The 19348-nt window shown below is 48.4% G+C and overlaps 1 long non-coding RNA gene across 2 annotated transcripts in view; it reads right to left on the bottom strand.

Moving 5' to 3' along the window:
- Positions 1-16709, bottom strand: part of LOC134910445 (uncharacterized) — a 206611-nt gene extending 189902 nt beyond the window's left edge. For both annotated transcript variants that reach the window (XR_010176201.1, XR_010176202.1), the window contains exon 1: positions 16392-16709. This is a non-coding gene — a long non-coding RNA (uncharacterized LOC134910445). The remainder of the gene's footprint in view (positions 1-16391) is intronic.
- Positions 16710-19348: the final 2639 nt, after the last annotated feature.

Here is a 19348-nt window from a genome sequence, read left to right as displayed (position 1 = left end):
AAAGGGAGCGATTCCGCTAGGCATGTGGGACTTGTGGATGCAGCCCTTAATTCGCTTAACAAGGATTCACGGGTGGTCAATCTGTTGAAATCAGAGCACTACATTTTGGCCACCGTGCTCGATCCTAGATTTAAAGCCTACCTTGGATCTCTCTTTCCGGCAGACACAGGTCTGCTGGGGTTGAAAGACCTGCTGGTGACAAAATTGTCAAGTCAAGCGGAACGCGACCTGTCAACATCTCCTCCTTCACATTCTCCCGCAACTGGGGGTGCGAGGAAAAGGCTCAGAATTCCGAGCCCACCCGCTGGCGGTGATGCAGGGCAGTCTGGAGCGACTGCTGATGCTGACATCTGGTCCGGACTGAAGGACCTGACAACGATTACGGACATGTCGTCTACTGTCACTGCATATGATTCTCTCAACATTGATAGAATGGTGGAGGATTATATGAGTGACCGCATCCAAGTAGGCACGTCACACAGTCCGTACTTATACTGGCAGGAAAAAGAGGCAATTTGGAGGCCCTTGCACAAACTGGCTTTATTCTACCTAAGTTGCCCTCCCACAAGTGTGTACTCCGAAAGAGTGTTTAGTGCCGCCGCTCACCTTGTCAGCAATCGGCGTACGAGGTTACATCCAGAAAATGTGGAGAAGATGATGTTCATTAAAATGAATTATAATCAATTCCTCCGCGGAGACATTGACCAGCAGCAATTGCCTCCACAAAGTACACAGGGAGCTGAGATGGTGGATTCCAGTGGGGACGAATTGATAATCTGTGAGGAGGGGGATGTACACGGTGATATATCGGAGGGTGAAGATGAGGTGGACATCTTGCCTCTGTAGAGCCAGTTTGTGCAAGGAGAGATTAATTGCTTCTTTTTTGGGGGGGGGGTCCAAACCAACCCGTCATATCAGTCACAGTCGTGTGGCAGACCCTGTCACTGAAATGATGGGTTGGTTAAAGTGTGCATGTCCTGTTTTGTTTATACAACATAAGGGTGGGTGGGAGGGCCCAAGGACAATTCCATCTTGCACCTCTTTTTTCTTTTCTTTTTCTTTGCATCATGTGCTGATTGGGGAGGGTTTTTTGGAAGGGACATCCTGCGTGACACTGCAGTGCCACTCCTAGATGGGCCCGGTGTTTGTGTCGGCCACTAGGGTCGCTAATCTTACTCACACAGTCAGCTACCTCATTGCGCCTCTTTTTTTCTTTGCGTCATGTGCTGTTTGGGGAGGGTTTTTTGGAAGGGACATCCTGCGTGACACTGCAGTGCCACTCCTAGATGGGCCCGGTGTTTGTGTCGGCCACTAGGGTCGCTAATCTTACTCACACAGCTACCTCATTGCGCCTCTTTTTTTCTTTGCGTCATGTGCTGTTTGGGGAGGGTTTTTTGGAAGGGACATCCTGCGTGACACTGCAGTGCCACTCCTAGATGGGCCCGGTGTTTGTGTCGGCCACTAGGGTCGCTTATCTTACTCACACAGCGACCTCGGTGCAAATTTTAGGACTAAAAATAATATTGTGAGGTGTGAGGTATTCAGAATAGACTGAAAATGAGTGGAAATTATGGTTTTTGAGGTTAATAATACTTTGGGATCAAAATGACCCCCAAATTCTATGATTTAAGCTGTTTTTTAGTGTTTTTTGAAAAAAACACCCGAATCCAAAACACACCCGAATCCGACAAAAAAAATTCGGTGAGGTTTTGCCAAAACGCGTTCGAACCCAAAACACGGCCGCGGAACCGAACCCAAAACCAAAACACAAAACCCGAAAAATTTCAGGCGCTCATCTCTAATAATAACCCGATTTTTGTAACAATAACTATGTACAAGTATTGCAGACAATCCGCACTTGGGATGGGCGCCCAGCATCCACTACGGACTACGAGAAATAGAATTATCGGTAAGTAAATTCTTATTTTCTCTGACGTCCTAAGTGGATGCTGGGGACTCCGTCAGGACCATGGGGATTATACCAAAGCTCCCAAACGGGCGGGAGAGTGCGGATGACTCTGCAGCACCGAGTGAGAGAACTCCAGGTCCTCCTCAGCCAGGGTGTGCCCCTGACCAAGTAGCAGCTCGGCAAAGCTGTAAAGCCGAGACCCCTCGGGCAGCCGCCCAAGATGAGCCCACCTTCCTTGTGGAATGGGCATTTACATATTTTGGCTGTGGCAGGCCTGCCACAGAATGTGCAAGCTGAATTGTACTACACATCCAACTAGCAATCGTCTGCTTAGAAGCAAGAGCACCCAGTTTTTTGGGTGCATACAGGATAACAGCAAGTCAGTTTTCCTGACTCCAGCCGTCCTGGAAACCTATATTTTCAGGGCCCTGACAACATCTAGCAACTTGGAGTCCTCCAAGTCCCTAGTAGCCGCAGGTACCACAATAAGCTGGTTCAGGTGAAACGCTGACACCACCTTAGGGAGAAACTGGGGACGAGTCCGCAGCTCTGCCCTGTCCGAATGGACAATCAGATATGGGCTTTTGTGAGACAAAGCCGCCAATTCTGACACTCGCCTGGCCGAGGCCAGGGCCAACATCATGGTCACTTTCCATGTGAGATATTTCAAATCCACAGATTTGAGCGGTTTAAACCAATGTGATTTGAGGAATCCCAGAACCACGTTGAGATCCCACAGTGCCACTGGAGGCACAAAAGGGGGTTGTATATGCAGTACTCCCTTGACAAACTTCTGGACTTCAGGAACTGAAGCCAATTCTTTCTGGAAGAAAATCTACAGGGACGAAATTTGAACCTTAATGGACCCCAATTTGAGGCCCATAGACACTCCTGTTTGCAGGAAATGCAGGAATCGACCGAGTTGAAATTTCTTCGTGGGGCCTTCCTGGCCTCACACCACGCAACATATTTTCGCCACATGTGGTGATAATGTTGTGCGGTCACCTCCTTCCTGGCTTTGACCAGGGTAGGAATGACCTCTTCCGGAATGCCTTTTTCCCTTAGGATCCGGCGTTCAACCCCCATGCCGTCAAACGCAGCCGCGGTAAGTCTTGGAACAGACATGGTACTTGCTGAAGCAAGTCCCTTCTTAGCGGCAGAGGCCATGAGTCCTCTGTGAGCATCTCTTGAAGTTCCGGGTACCAAGTCCTTCTTGGCCAATCCGGAGCCACGAGTATAGTTCTTACTCCTCTACGTCTTATAATTCTCAGTACCTTAGGTATGAGAAGCAGAGGAGGGAACACATACACCGACTGGTACACCCACGGTGTTACCAGAATGTCCACAGCTATTGCCTGAGAGTCTCTTGACCTGGCGCAATACCTGTCCAGTTTTTTGTTCAGGCGGGACGCCATCATGTCCACCTTTGGTCTTTCCCAACGGTTCACAATCATGTGGAAGACTTCCCGATGAAGTCCCCACTCTCCCGGGTGGATATCGTGCTGAGGAAGTCTGCTTCCCAGTTGTCCACTCCCGGAATGAACACTGCTGACAGTGCTATCACATGATTTTCCGCCCAGCGAAGAATCCTTGCAGTTTCTGCCATTGCCCTCCTGCTTCTTGTGCCGCCCTGTCTGTTTACGTGGGCGACTGCCGTGATGTTGTCCCACTGGATCAATACCGGCTGACCTTGAAGCAGAGGTCTTGCTAAGCTTAGAGCATTGTAAATTGCTCTTAGCTCCAGTATATTTATGTGGAGAGAAGTCTCCAGACTTGATCACACTCCCTGGAAATTTTTTCCTTGTGTGACTGCTCCCCAGCCTTTCAGGTTGGCATCCGTGGTCACCAGGACCCAGTCCTGAATGCCGAATCTGTGGCCCTTTAGTAGATGAGCACTCTGCAGCCACCACAGAAGAGACACCCTTGTCCTTGGAGACAGGGTTATCCGCTGATGCATCTGAAGATGCGATCCGGACCATTTTTCCAGCAGATCCCACTGAAAAGTTCTTGCGTGAAATCTGCCGAATGGAATCGCTTCGTAAGAAGCCACCATTTTTCCCAGGACCCTTGTGCAATGATGCACTGACACTTTTCCTGGTTTTAGGAGGTTCCTGACTAGCTCGGATAACTCCCTGGCTTTCTCCTCCGGGAGAAACACCTTTTTCTGGACTGTGTCCAGAATCATCCCTAGGAACAGCAGACGTGTCGTCGGAGACAGCTGCGATTTTGGAGTATTTAGAATCCACCCGTGCTGTCGTAGAACTACTTGAGATAGTGCTACTCCGACCTCCAACTGTTCTCTGGACCTTGCCCTTATCAGGAGATCGTCCAAGTAAGGGATAATTAAGACGCCTTTTCTTTGAAGAAGAATCATCATTTCGGCCATTACCTTGGTTAAGACCCGGGGTGCCGTGGACAAGCCAAACGGCAGCGTCTGAAACTGATAGTGACAGTTTTGTACCACGAACCTGAGGTACCCTTGGTGAGAAGGGCAAATTGGGACATGGAGGTAAGCATCCTTGATGTCCAGAGACACCATATAGTCCCCTTCTTCCTGGTTCGCTAGCACTGCTCTGAGTGACTCCATCTTGATTTGAACCTTTGTATGTAAGTGTTCAAATATTTCAGATTTAGAATAGGGCTCACCGAGCCGTCTGGCTTTAGTACCACAATATAGTGTGGAATAATACCCCTTTCCTTGTTGTAGGAGGGGTACTTTGATTATCACCTGCTGGGAATACAGCTTGTGAATTGTTTCCAATACTGCCTCCCTGTCGGAGGGAGACGTTGGTAAAGCAGACTTCAGGAACCTGCGAGGGGGAGACGTCTCGAATTTCCAATCTGTACCCCTGGGATACTACTTGTAGGATCCAGGGGTCCACTTGCGCGTGAGCCCACTGCGCGCTGAAACTCTTGAGACGACCCCCCACCGCACCTGAGTCCGCTTGTACGGCCCCAGCGTCATGCTGAGGACTTGGCAAAAGCGGTGGAGGGCTTCTGTTCCTGGGAATGGGCTGCCTGCTGCAGTCTTCTTCCCTTTCCTCTATCCCTGGGCAGATATGACTGGCCTTTTGCCTGCTTGCCCTTATGGGGACGAAAGGACTGAGGCTGAAAAGACGGTGTCTTTTTCTGCTGAGATGTGACTTGGGGTAAAAAAGGTGGATTTTCCAGCTGTTGCCGTGGCCACCAGGTCCGATGGACCGACCCCAAATAACTCCTCCCCTTTATACGGCAATACTTCCATGTGCCGTTTGGAATCTGCATCACCTGACCACTGTCGTGTCCATAAACATCTTCTGGCAGATATGGACATCGCACTTACTCTTGATGCCAGAGTGCAAATATCCCTCTGTGCATCTCGCATATATAGAAATGCATCCTTTAAATGCTCTATAGTCAATAAAATACTGTCCCTGTCAAGGGTATCAATATTTTCAGTCAGGGAATCCGACCAAGCCACCCCAGCGCTGCCCATCCAGGCTGAGGCGATCGCTGGTCGCAGTATAACACCAGTATGTGTGTATATACTTTTTAGGATATTTTCCAGCCTCCTATCAGCTGGCTCCTTGAGGGCGGCCGTATCTGGAGACGGTAACGCCACTTGTTTTGATAAGCATGTGAGCGCCTTATCCACCCTAAGGGGTGTTTCCCAACGCGCCCTAACTTCTGGCGGGAAAGGGTATAACGCCAATAATTTTCTATCGGGGGAAACCCACGCATCATCACACACTTCATTTAATTTATCTGATTCAGGAAAAACTACAGGTAGTTTTTTCACACCCCACATAATACCCTCTTTTGTGGTACTTGTAGTATCAGAAATATGTAACACCTCCTTCATTGCCCTTAACATGTAACGTGTGGCCCAAATGGAAAATACGTTTGTTTCTTCACCGTCGACACTGGAGTCAGTGTCCGTGTCTGTGTCTGTGTCGACCGACTGAGGTAAATGGGCGTTTTAAAGCCCCTGACGGTGTTTGAGACGCCTGGACAGGTACTAATTGGTTTGCCGGCCGTCTCATGTTGTCAACCGACCTTGCAGCGTGTTGACATTATCACGTAATTCCCTAAATAAGCCATCCATTCCGGTGTCGACTCCCTAGAGAGTGACATCACCATTACAGGCAATTGCTCCGCCTCCTCACCAACATCGTCCTCATACATGTCGACACACACGTACCGACACACAGCACACACACAGGGAATGCTCTGATAGAGGACAGGACCCCACTAGCCCTTTGGGGAGACAGAGGGAGAGTTTGCCAGCACACACCAAAACGCTATATTATACAGGGACAACCTTATATAAGTGTTTTCCCTTATAGCATCTTAATATATAATAATATCGCCAAATAAGTGCCCCCCCTCTCTGTTTTAACCCTGTTTCTGTAGTGCAGTGCAGGGGAGAGCCTGGGAGCCTTCCTAGCAGCGGAGCTGTGTAGGAAAATGGCGCTGTGTGCTGAGGAGAATAGGCCCCGCCCCCTTTTCGGCGGGCTTCTTCTCCCGTTTTTCTGACATCCTGGCAGGGGTTAAATACATCCATATAGCCCCAGGGGCTATATGTGATGTATTTTTAGCCAGTATAGGTACTTTCATTGCTGCCCAGGGCGCCCCCCCAAGCGCCCTGTACCCTCAGTGACCGTTGGTGTGAAGTGTGCTGAGAGCAATGGCGCACAGCTGCAGTGCTGTGCGCTACCTCATGAAGACTGAGAAGTCTTCAGCCGCCGATTTCTGGACCTCTTCTCTCTTCAGCATCTGCAAGGGGGTCGGCGGCGCGGCTCCGGTGACCCATCCAGGCTGTACCTGTGATCGTCCCTCTGGAGCTAGTGTCCAGTAGCCTAAGAAGCCAATCCATCCTGCACGCAGGTGAGTTCACTTCTTCTCCCCTAAGTCCCTCGTTGCAGTGAGCCTGTTGCCAGCAGGACTCACTGAAAATAAAAAACCTAACAAAACTTTTACTCTAAGCAGCTCTTTAGGAGAGCCACCTAGATTGCACCCTTCTCGGCCGGGCACAAAAACCTAACTGAGGCTTGGAGGAGGGTCATAGGGGGAGGAGCCAGTGCACACCACCTGATCCTAAAGCTTTTACTTTTGTGCGCTGTCTCCTGCGGAGCCGCTATTCCCCATGGTCCTGACGGAGTCCCCAGCATCCACTTAGGACGTCAGAGAAACATATGTTTAGTATTGCACCTGCCCCAATATGTCAAATCAGTATGTACTTTCATGTAAATTCATGAGCATGCACAAATATAAAGGCCAAGATTGGCAGTTGCATTGGGCCCTTCAGCTACACATGGTACAGGCAGCCATTTTATGGGCTGATGCAACAGTCAGCCTTTTAATTCACTACAATAACTGACAGGCCTCTTAATAATTTTATTTTTGTTGGGGGGTGGGGGTGGTATGCAAGGTCGGCCACACTTAGGTTGACAGTGTCCAGGTCGACCAGCATTGGTCCACAGTAACTAGGTCGACAGGGATTCTAGGTCGACAGGGTCTCTAGGTTGACAGGTCAATAAGTCGACATGAGTTTTTTTTATTTTTGTGGTTGTCATTTTTGCCGTACAGTGACTGGGAACCACAGTTAGTGCACCATGTCCCCTTGCATGGCTCGCTTCACTCGCCAATCATAGTCCACGTGGAACGTTAAGTATGAAAAAGTTCAAAAATAAATAAATAAATAAAAATAATAAAAAAAGTGAAACTCATGTCTACCTTTTGACCTGTCGATCTATAGCATGTCGACCTAGAGACTCTGTCGACCTAGTTACTGTTGACCAATAGTGCTCGACCAAGACACTGTCGACCTAGAGACCGAATACCGGGGGTGGGTGGAGGGGGGGGGGGGGGGGATTGTAGGAGAAATATATGATACTTTCTAGAGAGTGGAGAAGTAGACCAGTGGAAAAGTTGCCCATAGCTACCAATCATCACCTACCTATAATATTGTAGAATGTACCTGATAAATGCTAAGTACTGTAGAGACTAGTTACCATGCAAAGGCACTTTTAGAGAGGAGGGGCCCATGTGTAGGCTCCGATTGGGCTCCCTCGTCTCCGGCGGTGCAGTAGACTCTGGCATTATATTATAGGCTGTATCAAATATATTTAAATAATATAAATAAGTGGTCGGGAAAAGGTTAAAACATACCATAATAAATACATAAATACACAAACATAACAGAACCAGTACTGAACTTTCTAAGCACACATTCTCCCACCTCATGGTAAGGCTCCTGTCTCCTCTTCCTTGTAGCTACTCTATAGTCCAGTGCACTGATTGAGACCTCATATCCACACATACAGCAAATGTGGTAGAAGAACCTGCTATCACTGGACATGTGCAGCAGCTCTGCTCTGTCTCTTAAACTACATGATGTGGCTGCAGTTCTAGTAATCACCATGCCATTGTTGTCATAATTTGAGCCACTTGACAAGAGGAGGGGGGTTTCTGGGCAACCAGAACCCCCCCCCCCCCCTGCGTTTGCCTATGACTGTGGGACTACCAGTTCAGAACGTGATCAGCAGAGCATAGGCCATACTATGCTAAACCGCTGCCTATAATGCACTTCTAGGGGCTATAATATCTAATACAGTAAAACTAAATTATATATCAATTGTACTGTTATTAATAAATATTATATATATATATATATATATATATATACTTATACACACACACACACACACACACACACACACACACACACACACACACACACACACACACCTACCTTCCAATAAAGAAGTGGCACTGGAGGCATTTGTATGATACAAAAAATCCTGTATTGTGGGCTACAGCTGTTTCAGGGCATAAACCCTTTCCTCAGGCCCCAGAACAAACAAGACAAAAAAAAGTTTTTAGTCTTGTTTGTTCTGGGGCCTGAGGAAAGGGTTGATGCCCTGAAACAGCTGTAGCCCACAATACAGGATTTTTTGTATCATCCATTGCCGTTTCTTTATTGGAAGTTAGAAATGGATTTGTGAATCAGGCATGGAGGTCCTATTGCTATTGCAGTGAGTGCCGGCTGTTCTGGATACATATACAGGGCTGGTGCTAGGGTGTTTGGCGCCCCCCTGCAAACGTTAAATTTGCGCCTTCCCTCCCATACTTCACGACACAAAAAAGGGTGTGGTCTCACGAGAAAGGGGTGTGGCCACAAATTAGTACCACCAATTCAAATCATGCCACACAGTAGTGCCCCTTAGTCACATTACACCACACAGTAGTGGCCCTTATTCACGTTACATCACATGGTGTTGCCCATTATTCATGTTATGCCACATGATAGTGCCCCTTATTCACATTACACCACACAATAATGCCCCTTATTCATGTTATTCATGTTGCCCCTTATTCATGTTATTATTCTGGGACAGAAGATGGGGGGGTGAGGCAATAGCTGGGACAAAACACAGAGGGGGGGATTGTGACACAGTGACAAGACTTGGGGGGGTGACAGACTGACAAGACTTGGGGGGTGACAGACTGACAGGACACCAGGGCCAATATTTACGAAGAATTCGAGTTTGTCCAATTTGTGTTTTTTTTTCTAAGTCCCAATCCGGGAACTCACTAAGCAGCAATCTCGGCAGTGTTTGGATTATTCGTAATGGTTTGATTTGCAAAGTTCCGAAATACGAATGAATAGACCATCGGTCAAACGCGGCTGATATTTCATACAATACGGGCAATCACTATTCATTCGTATTTGGGTGTTAGTTTCTGAGTGCTCAAGTGCGGGTCTGTTTTTTTTCGATTCGTTAAAAAAAGCAGCAAAAAAAATAGACCTGCTTTTTCCAGTCGAGTTTGGATAACCATGCACGGATCAGTGAGATCTGTGCATGGTTATCTATGGGAAAGGGTCTGTTTAGTGTAAAAACTGAAAAAAAAATTGCGTGGGGTCCCCCTTCCTAAGCATAACCAGCCTCGGGCTCTTTGAGCCGGTCCTGGTTGAAAAAATATGGGGGAAAAATGACAGGGGTTCCCCCATATTTAATCAACCAGCACCGGGCTCTGCGCCTGATCCTGGTTCCAAAAATACGGGGGACAAAAAGCATAGGGGTCCCCCGTATTTTTGAAACCAGCACCGGGCTCCACTAGCCAGGTACATAATGCCACAGCCGGGGGACACTTTTATACTGGTCCCTGCGGCCCTGGCATTACATACCCAACTAGTCACCCCTGGCCGGGGTACCCTGGAGGAGTGGTAACCCCTTAAATCAAGGGGTCCCCCCCCTCCAGCCACCCAAGGGCCAGGGGTGAAGCCCGAGGCTGTCCCCCCCATCCAAGGGCGGGGATGGGGAGCTGATAGCCTTGTGAAAAAATGTGAATATTGTTTTTAGTAGCAGTACTACAAGTCCCAGCAAGCCTCCCCCGCAAGCTGGTACTTGGAGAACCACAAGTACCAGCATGCGGTAGAAAACCGGGCCCGCTGGTACCAGTAGTACAACTACTAAAAAAAATACCCCCCAAAAAACAGGACACACACACCGTGACAGTAAAAGTTTATTACATACATGCACACCTCCATACACACATACTTACCTATGTTCCCACGAGGCTCGGTCCTCTTCTCCATGTAGAATCCTTGGGGTACCTGTGAAAAAAATTATACTCACATAATCCAGTGTAGAATCCGGCCTTTGAATAATCCACGTACTTGGCAAAAAAATAAAACGGAAACCCGACCACGCACTGAAAGGGGTCCCATGTTTACACATGGGACCCCTTTCCCCGACTGCCAGGACCCCCCCTGACTCCTGTCAAAGAGGGTCCCTTCAGCCAATCAGGGAGCGCCACGTCGTGGCACTCTCCTGATTGGCTGTGTGCTCCTGTACTGTCTGTCAGGCAGCACACGGCACAGATACAATGTAGCGCCTATGCACTCCATTGTAGCCAATGGTGGGAACTCTGCGGTCAGCGGTGAGGCTACTTTCAGTCAACCTCTGACCGCAAAGTTCCCACCATTGGCTACAATGGAGCGCATAGGCGCTACATTGTATCTGTGCCGTGTGCTGCCTGACAGACACTACAGGAGCACACAGCCAATCAGGAGAGTGCCACGACGTGGCGCTCCCTGATTGGCTGAAGGGACCCTCTTTGACAGGAGTCAGGGGGGGTCCTGGCAGTCGGGGAAAGGGGTCCCATGTGTAAACATGGGACCCCTTTCAGTGCGTGGTTGGGTTTCCGTTTTATTTTTTTGCCAAGTACGTGGATTATTCAAAGGTCGGATTCTACACTGGATTATGTGAGTATAATTTTTTTCACAGGTACCCCAAGGATTCTACATGGAGAAGAGGACCGTGCCTCGTGGGAACATAGGTAAGTATGTGTGTATGGAGGTGAGCATGTATGTAATAAACTTTTACTGTCACGGTGTGTGTGTCCTGTTTTTTTTGGGGTATTTTTTTAGTAGTAGTACTACTGGTACCAGCGGGCCCGGTTTTCCACCGCATGCTGGTACTTGTGGTTCTCCTAGTACCAGCTTGTGGGGGAGGCTTGCTGGGACTTGTAGTACTGCTACTAAAAACAATATTCATATTTTTTCACAAGGCTATCAGCCCCCCATCCGCCGCCCTTGGATGGGGGGGACAGCCTCGGGCTTCACCCCTGGCCCTTGGGTGGCTGGAGGGGGGGACCCCTTGATTTAAGGGGTTCCCACTCCTCCAGGGTACCCCGGCCAGGGGTGACTAGTTGGGTATGTAATGCCAGGGCCGCAGGGACCAGTATAAAAGTGTCCCCCGGCTGTGGCATTATGTACCTGGCTAGTGGAGCCCGGTGCTGGTTTCAAAAATACGGGGGACCCCTACGCTTTTTGTCCCCCGTATTTTTGGAACCAGGACCAGGCGCAGATCCCGGTGCTGGTTGATTAAATATGGGGGAACCCCTGTCATTTCCCCCCCCATATTTTTTCAACCAGGACCGGCTCAAAGAGCCCGAGGCTGGTTGTGCTTAGGAGGGGGGACCCCACGCAATTTTTTTCAGATTTTTTTAGACTTTAATCAACTTTTTAAGGTACACAATGAAGCCCTGCACGGATCTCACAGATCCGGCCGGGATTCCTTGTGTTTTGTCAGGCAGTGTTTTACTCATCACTCCCGTAAAACACTGCCTGATATTACGAATCACATCGACATCGGAAAATACGACTGTGCAAAACTCTGCAGCTTAGTGAATGATCGTATCAGGATTCAAAAAGTTGCAGTAAAATGCACCTGATACCATTCGAGTTCAAACACCCTTCAAAACGGACAAAACACGAATCTTTGTAAATATTCCCCCAGGGGGTGACACAGACAGAACACGGGAGGGGGGTGACACAGTGACGGGACACGGGGCGGTGACACAGTGACAGGACACGGGGCGGTGACACAGTGAAGGGACACGGGGCGGTGACACAGTGACGGGACACGGGGCGGTGACACAGTGACGGGACATGGGGCGGTGACACAGTGACGGGACACAGGTGACACAGTGACGGGACACGGGATGGGGTGACACAGTGACGGGACACGGGATGGGGTGACACAGTAAAGGGACACGGAAGGGGGGGTGACACAGTGACTTTGTCAGAAAACTGGGGGGCAAGAGAGACACAAGGCTGAAACAGAACACAGAGAGGAAGGGGGGGAGGGTGACACAATGGCTGGGACTGAACAGCGGGGGATGAAATAATACAGAACATGGGGCGGGTGACACAATGTCTGGGACTGTACAGGGGGGGGGGAATGGAGTAGTACAGAACATGGGGTGGGTTTTACATAATGGCTAGGACAGAATACGGGGGGGGGGGGGGTGTTTGTAACAGTGACAGAACATAATGACCACTGATGAGAGTCTCAGTGGTTATGCTAATCCTTGCGCCCCCATGCCCACCCCCTGCCCAGTGACCTGAAGTGCTGCACCGCTCAGAGCTGCGTCCACGCACTCAGGATGCTGACTTACTGGCTCCGGCGCTGCTGTGACTGGGATCCAGGAGAGCACACTTCTGCTGGGGGCTGCGCTGCTGACAAGGGAGTGGGACTGTGGGGGCAAGGCGGGCCGCAGCAGCAGTTTGATGACGCGCTGCAGGGCATAAGGGGGCAGAGCTTACTGGCATACCATGCGCTCCGGGGTGGGGTGTTGCTGCCTCCTGGATCACTCCATTGTAGTGCCGAAGATGGGCCGCACTTTAATCTGCAGTTTCTACACAGGCGCCGTGGCAGCTGGCAGCATCAGTTGTACTCGTACAGCAGCGGGGATGCACAGCAGGTAGAGCGCCTCTCTTGCATGGCGCCTACCTGCACTGCATCCCTTTGCTGAGCGGGTACCGCCTGGCCTGTACATATATATCTCTAATGGCCTGTACACACTGGGCGATTTTGAGCTGAAAGCAGCTCACTTTTGGTGTTTTGAGCTGCTTTCAGCTCAAATCCGCCCAGTGTGTATGCCCAAACGATGAGCAGTGAGCGCTGATGCGCGCTCCTGCTTCATCGCTGGCGGCAGCCGTTCATGTATTCTATTAAGGGATGGTTACCTAATAGTTGTGCCTACACTCAAGCTATGTGTATTATTTAACTACCGTTAAGGCTTGCTTGAGTAAGCCTGATCTCTATCCTTAGGGTATGATTCCTTTATATCATAGATATATTAACTAATATACCTGTCTCTTCCAGGATCTTCAGATCAACTTCCAGATGGAGCAGACACACATGGCAAGTATAACACTTTTATGACCAGTACCAAATGGATTAAGTATACATTAACATTTCATCAATTACACATTCCCCTTTAAGTCATTAATCCCTGCTAACCCCCTGTCAATTAGGCCTATACACAGTACCTACATGCAATGCAATACAAGAAATCCTTTTTCTTTTCAAGACACCCTTAGGTGTTAGAGTGACTCGGGTACTCTTAATATGATAGTGTACTATAAGGGCCCATAAACTTCCTAAAAATAACAGCAGTTATTACAGAATGTCTGACACTATGGGGGTCATTCCGAGTTGTTCGCTCTGTATTTTTTTCTCGCAACGGAGCGATTAGTCACTAATGCGCATGCGCAATGCCCGCAGTGCGACTGCGCCAAGTAAATTTGCTATGCAGTTAGGTATTTTACTCACGGCATTACGAGGTTTTTTCTTCGTTCTGGTGTTCGTAATGTGATTGACAGGAAGTGGGTGTTTCTGGGCGGAAACTGGCCGTTTTATGGGTGTGTGCGAAAAAACGCTACCGTTTCTGGGAAAAACGCGGGAGTGGCTGGAGAAACGGAGGAGTGTCTGGGCGAACGCTGGGTGTGTTTGTGACGTCAAACCAGGAACGACAAGCACTGAACTGATCGCAGATGCCGAGTAAGTGTGGAGCTACTCAGAAACTGCTAAGAAGTGTCTATTCGCAATTTTGCTAATCTTTCGTTTGCAATTTTGATAAGCTAAGATTCACTCCCAGTAGGCGGCGGCTTAGCGTGTGCAAAGCTGCTAAAAGCAGCTTGCGAGCGAACAACTCGGAATGACCCCCTATGTTTTAGTATCAACTATCAGTTCTCCCTTCAGTTAAAGAGAAAGATGTTTGGCTCAGTCTACTTATGGTAGCGATTACTTTCTCCTATAAAGTTACTTATAGTTCCTCATTGGCAGATAACAGAAAGTATCTATTGTAGCTCATAGATCGTTACATCAACAGTTGATTACCAAGGGATCTGTATCCTTTCCTCAGTAAAAATGTTACCGTAGTTGTCCAGTATTAAACTAAACTCCTAAGAAGCTGGTATGATAAACCTTTGTTATGCTGCGTCCTTGTGTCCATTTGAAGTAGCTGATGCTTTCTATATTTCAGAGCATATATAGCTTTTCGATTCCTGTATGCCTCAAATTATTGTTGTCTCTTAGGATGAGTCTATATTAAATATATCTGCAAGAGATGGTTTCTCTTTTCATAGTCACAGTGAGCTCAAAACCTTTAACTTTATAACTAATAGTCTCCAATGTGTCAGTCCTTCTTACGGGTTCACGAATATACATATAACAGTTGTATTAAAGTGCCACAGGCTAGTCCTTGAATCGGGATGATAGTCTAATCCTTTGTGGCTAAGAGGCTTTAACATTCATCCAATGTCACTGTAGTATGGCTACCTTTAATGTCCTTGACTCTAATTCTGCTAATTCAGGGGCATAAATACACACATTAGGTGGCAGCTTTAGGGAGTTACTTTCTATTTAGCGCTGCGGAACAATGTCTCTGGCTCTCCTTTGATTGATGTGATGCTGGTATATGGGGGAGGGGAGCTTTAAAACTGTATTTATGAAGCGTTAAACAGTTCAAGTTTCACTCCACTCCTCCTGTTACATGTATATACCAGGGGCGTCACTGGTATATACCCAGTGCTTTCTACCTTCTCCTTATCACTTTGATTAAGCCATACATGGAACTGTCATTATAGGTCACTCTGACTACTGTGACCCATTACTATCCTCCTGCTTAATAGCCATTATTGCGGCCTAGCCCTGGAGTCCTTAGTCCCAATATGAAATTGACTATGTACAATAGTCACCTATAGCTTGCTGTGCTTAGTGTAGGGGTAATATAAATGGCTGGATTATACACTCACACTTCTACCATCTAGTGATGCTGCTGCAGGCTGCTCCCCCGACTCCTCCCTTACACTTACAGCCACACAGAATGGAGCCTCTGCTGCTGGTGCTGGCTTCTTTGTTGTGGCTGTCAGAGTCTGTGCCGGTAATAGGTAGGAAGGAACCCTCTCTGTCTCCCTGTCACAGATGTGCCCTTCCAATACTGCTGGGTGAGTTGACTAGCGCTGATGCCGGGTTCTATGAACAGCGCTGAGTCTCAATGCTGCTGTCACCACCTTTACAGTAAGGAAGCCCTGTTCTGGCTACGCACACTAAGCCCCCCTCCGGCCGCCGCAATGTATACCGCTCAGCTCTAATGCGGGCGACGGCCGGAGCAGCCAAAAAACTCTGTCCTCTCACCAAGGGATATGCAGTCTCTCCCTCAGCTACACTCACAGCACCTCTCAACCCCTCTCTAGTAGTCACATGACCCACCTCTGAGGTGATGCCCCGCCCACTGGCAATCACCCCACTAGGTGATTGACAGTTAGGAGCACAAGGACATTAACCCTTTAGATACACTGTGAAACCATAAAATAAGCCTTAATTGTATTTACCACTACATTTACATCAATGTACATACAATTACATATATGTGAACTGTATTATTTACCTCAAAACATGCATACAGTATTACAACATCCATTAACTTTTATATGACTAATATATATGCTTATTCTCTATTTTAATCACCATAACTACCTCAGTATAAGTGTTGTTTAAACCCTAAATCAGGGTTACAATTATATAAAAAAAAATATTTATATATATATATATATATATATATATACATACAGTACAATTGAAATGTAATTATGTCTGATGTGTGATGAATTTTTTCCATTTGAGCTCTCGTCCACTTACTGTACCTTATTATTGCTGGACGGTGGACCCTTTGCAGAGGAAGAGCAGAAACAGAAGGCAGGAGAGCACACGTTCCTCCACCACCTTCCCCTATGAGCTGCCTCTGTGACAGACTGTTGGCAGGGCCGGATTAAGCACTGCTGGGGGGAGACAGGACATCGGAGACAGGGGACCCTCCCCTTCACGCCAGCAACCACCCCCGGGCTGTACCCGCTGCTAGCCTCCCCTCCACCCCAACAAGGTCTACCACTTGCAAGATGCCGTGGAGGGGAGGAAACTGATCCCCTGGGCTCTCCTACTTAATGCGGCTCTGCCTGTTGGTACCTCCCCAGATAGTCTACATGTGTGAGCCTGATGCAGCACAATAGCACTGCCCAGGCTTCAGTGAATGACCACTGTGCGGCCGCCAGCTAATCCCATAGGGTGGGGAGAGAGCCGACATGAAGGCAGAGGGCAGTATGTTAGATTACTAACCTGTCTGAAATGTACACTCTTTATATTGCCTTTTTCTCATAGGGATTCCCAAACTGGGTGCAGCAGGGCAGTTGCAGGGGTGCCGCAGGTTGGTGATCCAGGCCCAAATAAAATGATTTATGGTCTATCTGATAGGCAAAATCAGTGCTGGTGGCCTGGCAATCATAAAATATGTGGACATAAGCACAACCATGTGCACCACCACATACTGTAACAGACCCTAAGGGTGGTGAATAAACCCAATTTACTTTTGAGAAAAAATTTCCTAATTCTGAGACATATTTTTATTTACTTTAATACATTCTTAGTGGATCGGTTCATACATATTACATTTAACAGTCAAGCTAATATATTCACAAACAGTCGATTTTCTGTCAGCGGAACCCTCATCCTATTTGCCCTCTGCATGGAGCAACTAACATTTGGACGTGTACAGAGGAATAACGCAGTGGCTATGCAAGGACAGCAAACTTCTTCTATAGGCCGCGTATACTGGGCCTGATTCAGGTTGAATTGCAAATTCTGCTAAGTAGCAGAATTTGCAATCCTTGTGAACGCATGCTGTGTGCCGCCCATCGCAGGGCAAGGACATCCAGCATGCTGACAGCTGCTCCCCCTTCCTCGAGCAAGCAGAAATTGCGATGGCATCGCAATTTCTTCTTGTTTGTAGAAATTAGGGTTGGCTGCGCCCGCATAAGGCCCGCCGCCATCTTTCTGATCGCGGCAGCAGTGTGTGATGTCACACGGTCCCCTGCGATCAAGCCCACGCCATGCCTCCTGTTTCTCCATCTCCGCCCCCCGCAACGCTCAGTCTCCGCCTAAGAAACGGAGTGTTGTTCCCCCCCTCTGCCCCATCAACGCCTCTGACAGGCAGAGGCGTTTGCATTTTCTGCGGGTGCCCGCAGCAAATGTGGACGCATGCATGGGACGGGCCCTGTGCATGCGCCCGCATTCTCATCGTACTTTTTGCTGTTGGAACGCTTATAGCGATCCAACCTGAATCAGCCCCAGTGTACATGACCTTTTCTGTCTATTCCACCTTTAGCTAGTGCTAGGCACTGGATCACAGGACTCTAAAGTTACACTAATGGGCATTACCCTTCCACTATAGTTGATTAATAATTGGTCCCAAGCCATAAGGTCATAGGACACTAAGCAACACTTTTAAAAATATAATTGATGGTTTGCAAATAATATACAGAGAGAGTATAAGTTGTACTAATCATTAACTCTGGGCACACCACTGACCATATCATTGACTGTACTTTACAGTTTAATTACCTATTGTTGGTTCCAAGACATGTGCTCTGTCAGGAGCCTCTGTCCATAAACAGCCCTTATGTGGAACTATCACCCCCTCTGATTACAGCTACAGTATGGTCTGTAAATCATACAAGGTCTTCATATAGTTAATGTAATACTAAGGGTGATATCCAATTAACCACTGTAAATTCAGGGCAGTAGAGAGCCTGGCAGGGCCCAGGTACTTTTCAGGGGGCGTGGCCTACTCATGGGACGTGTGGCCCTGCATGCTTTGGAAAAAAAATACAGTCAAATCAGTGCCTGCCTGGCCACACTGCAGGCCAGCACACAGTAGTGTGTGCCGGGCTGAGGAGAAGAGTTTCAGCTGCTACTGCCAGGTAAGGAAGGGGGGGACTTGGTCTCTCCATCAGGCCTGGGTAAATTACAGCAGTCAATGGATTCCCCTGGGGCTATCCAATTAGCCCCTGATTGCCGGAATTTATCAGGGATTAGGCTTCACGTGCTGCAGAATCCCCGATAAGCAGTCCTCCAAGACCTGTTTTTGCACAATAACGCATGGGTCCCGGAGCTTGTCCCAGATCCCCTGTGTTATCATCAGAAAACGGGTCACTTACCGCACGGAGAAAATGTGCTGTAATTGGAAAGCCCAATAATACTATCGTGCTAAAATGCCTGTTTTTGCTAGGTGATAACTTATCACTTGCAATTGGATACCGCTCTAAGGGGCCTATTTATCACCATCCGCATCCAGGATGCGGATGACAGGTGATAAAATCGCCCAAACCAGCACTGCAATAATTGATTACATCGCAGGGATGTATCAATTATCGCATGCAGGAACAGAGCTTGCGGTCAAGCTCTGTCCCTGCGATGCCTCTTCGCAGCATCATTGGGGTATTTTTCGTAAAAAATACCCCAATGTCCTGCTGCGCATGTGCCGGCCCCGCCGACATAGCCGCTACCGCCGCCACCCGGTCGACCCCCCTGTCGCGACTACCCCCGCACGCCGCGGACTCCACCCCACCATGATAATATACTCACCTGTGCAAAGAGCCAGTCTGCGCTGCTTCTGGAGACTGCCAGGCGCCGGGTCATTCTGCTGCGCTGTGACCCCCGGTGCTGTAAAGTGCGCTTCCGGCTCCCTGGACAGGTTAGTGTGGCTTTTTTTAAAAATTATTTTACACTGATCAGCTTGTGTGTCCATCGGATACACAGAGCTGATCAC

The sequence above is a fragment of the Pseudophryne corroboree genome, chromosome 4 (assembly GCF_028390025.1).
Source record: "Pseudophryne corroboree isolate aPseCor3 chromosome 4, aPseCor3.hap2, whole genome shotgun sequence".
In the NCBI taxonomy this organism is placed as follows: Eukaryota; Metazoa; Chordata; class Amphibia; order Anura; family Myobatrachidae; genus Pseudophryne; species Pseudophryne corroboree.
Note: the sequence above shows the minus strand (reverse complement) of the source record. Positions and strands in the feature narration are given on the sequence as shown.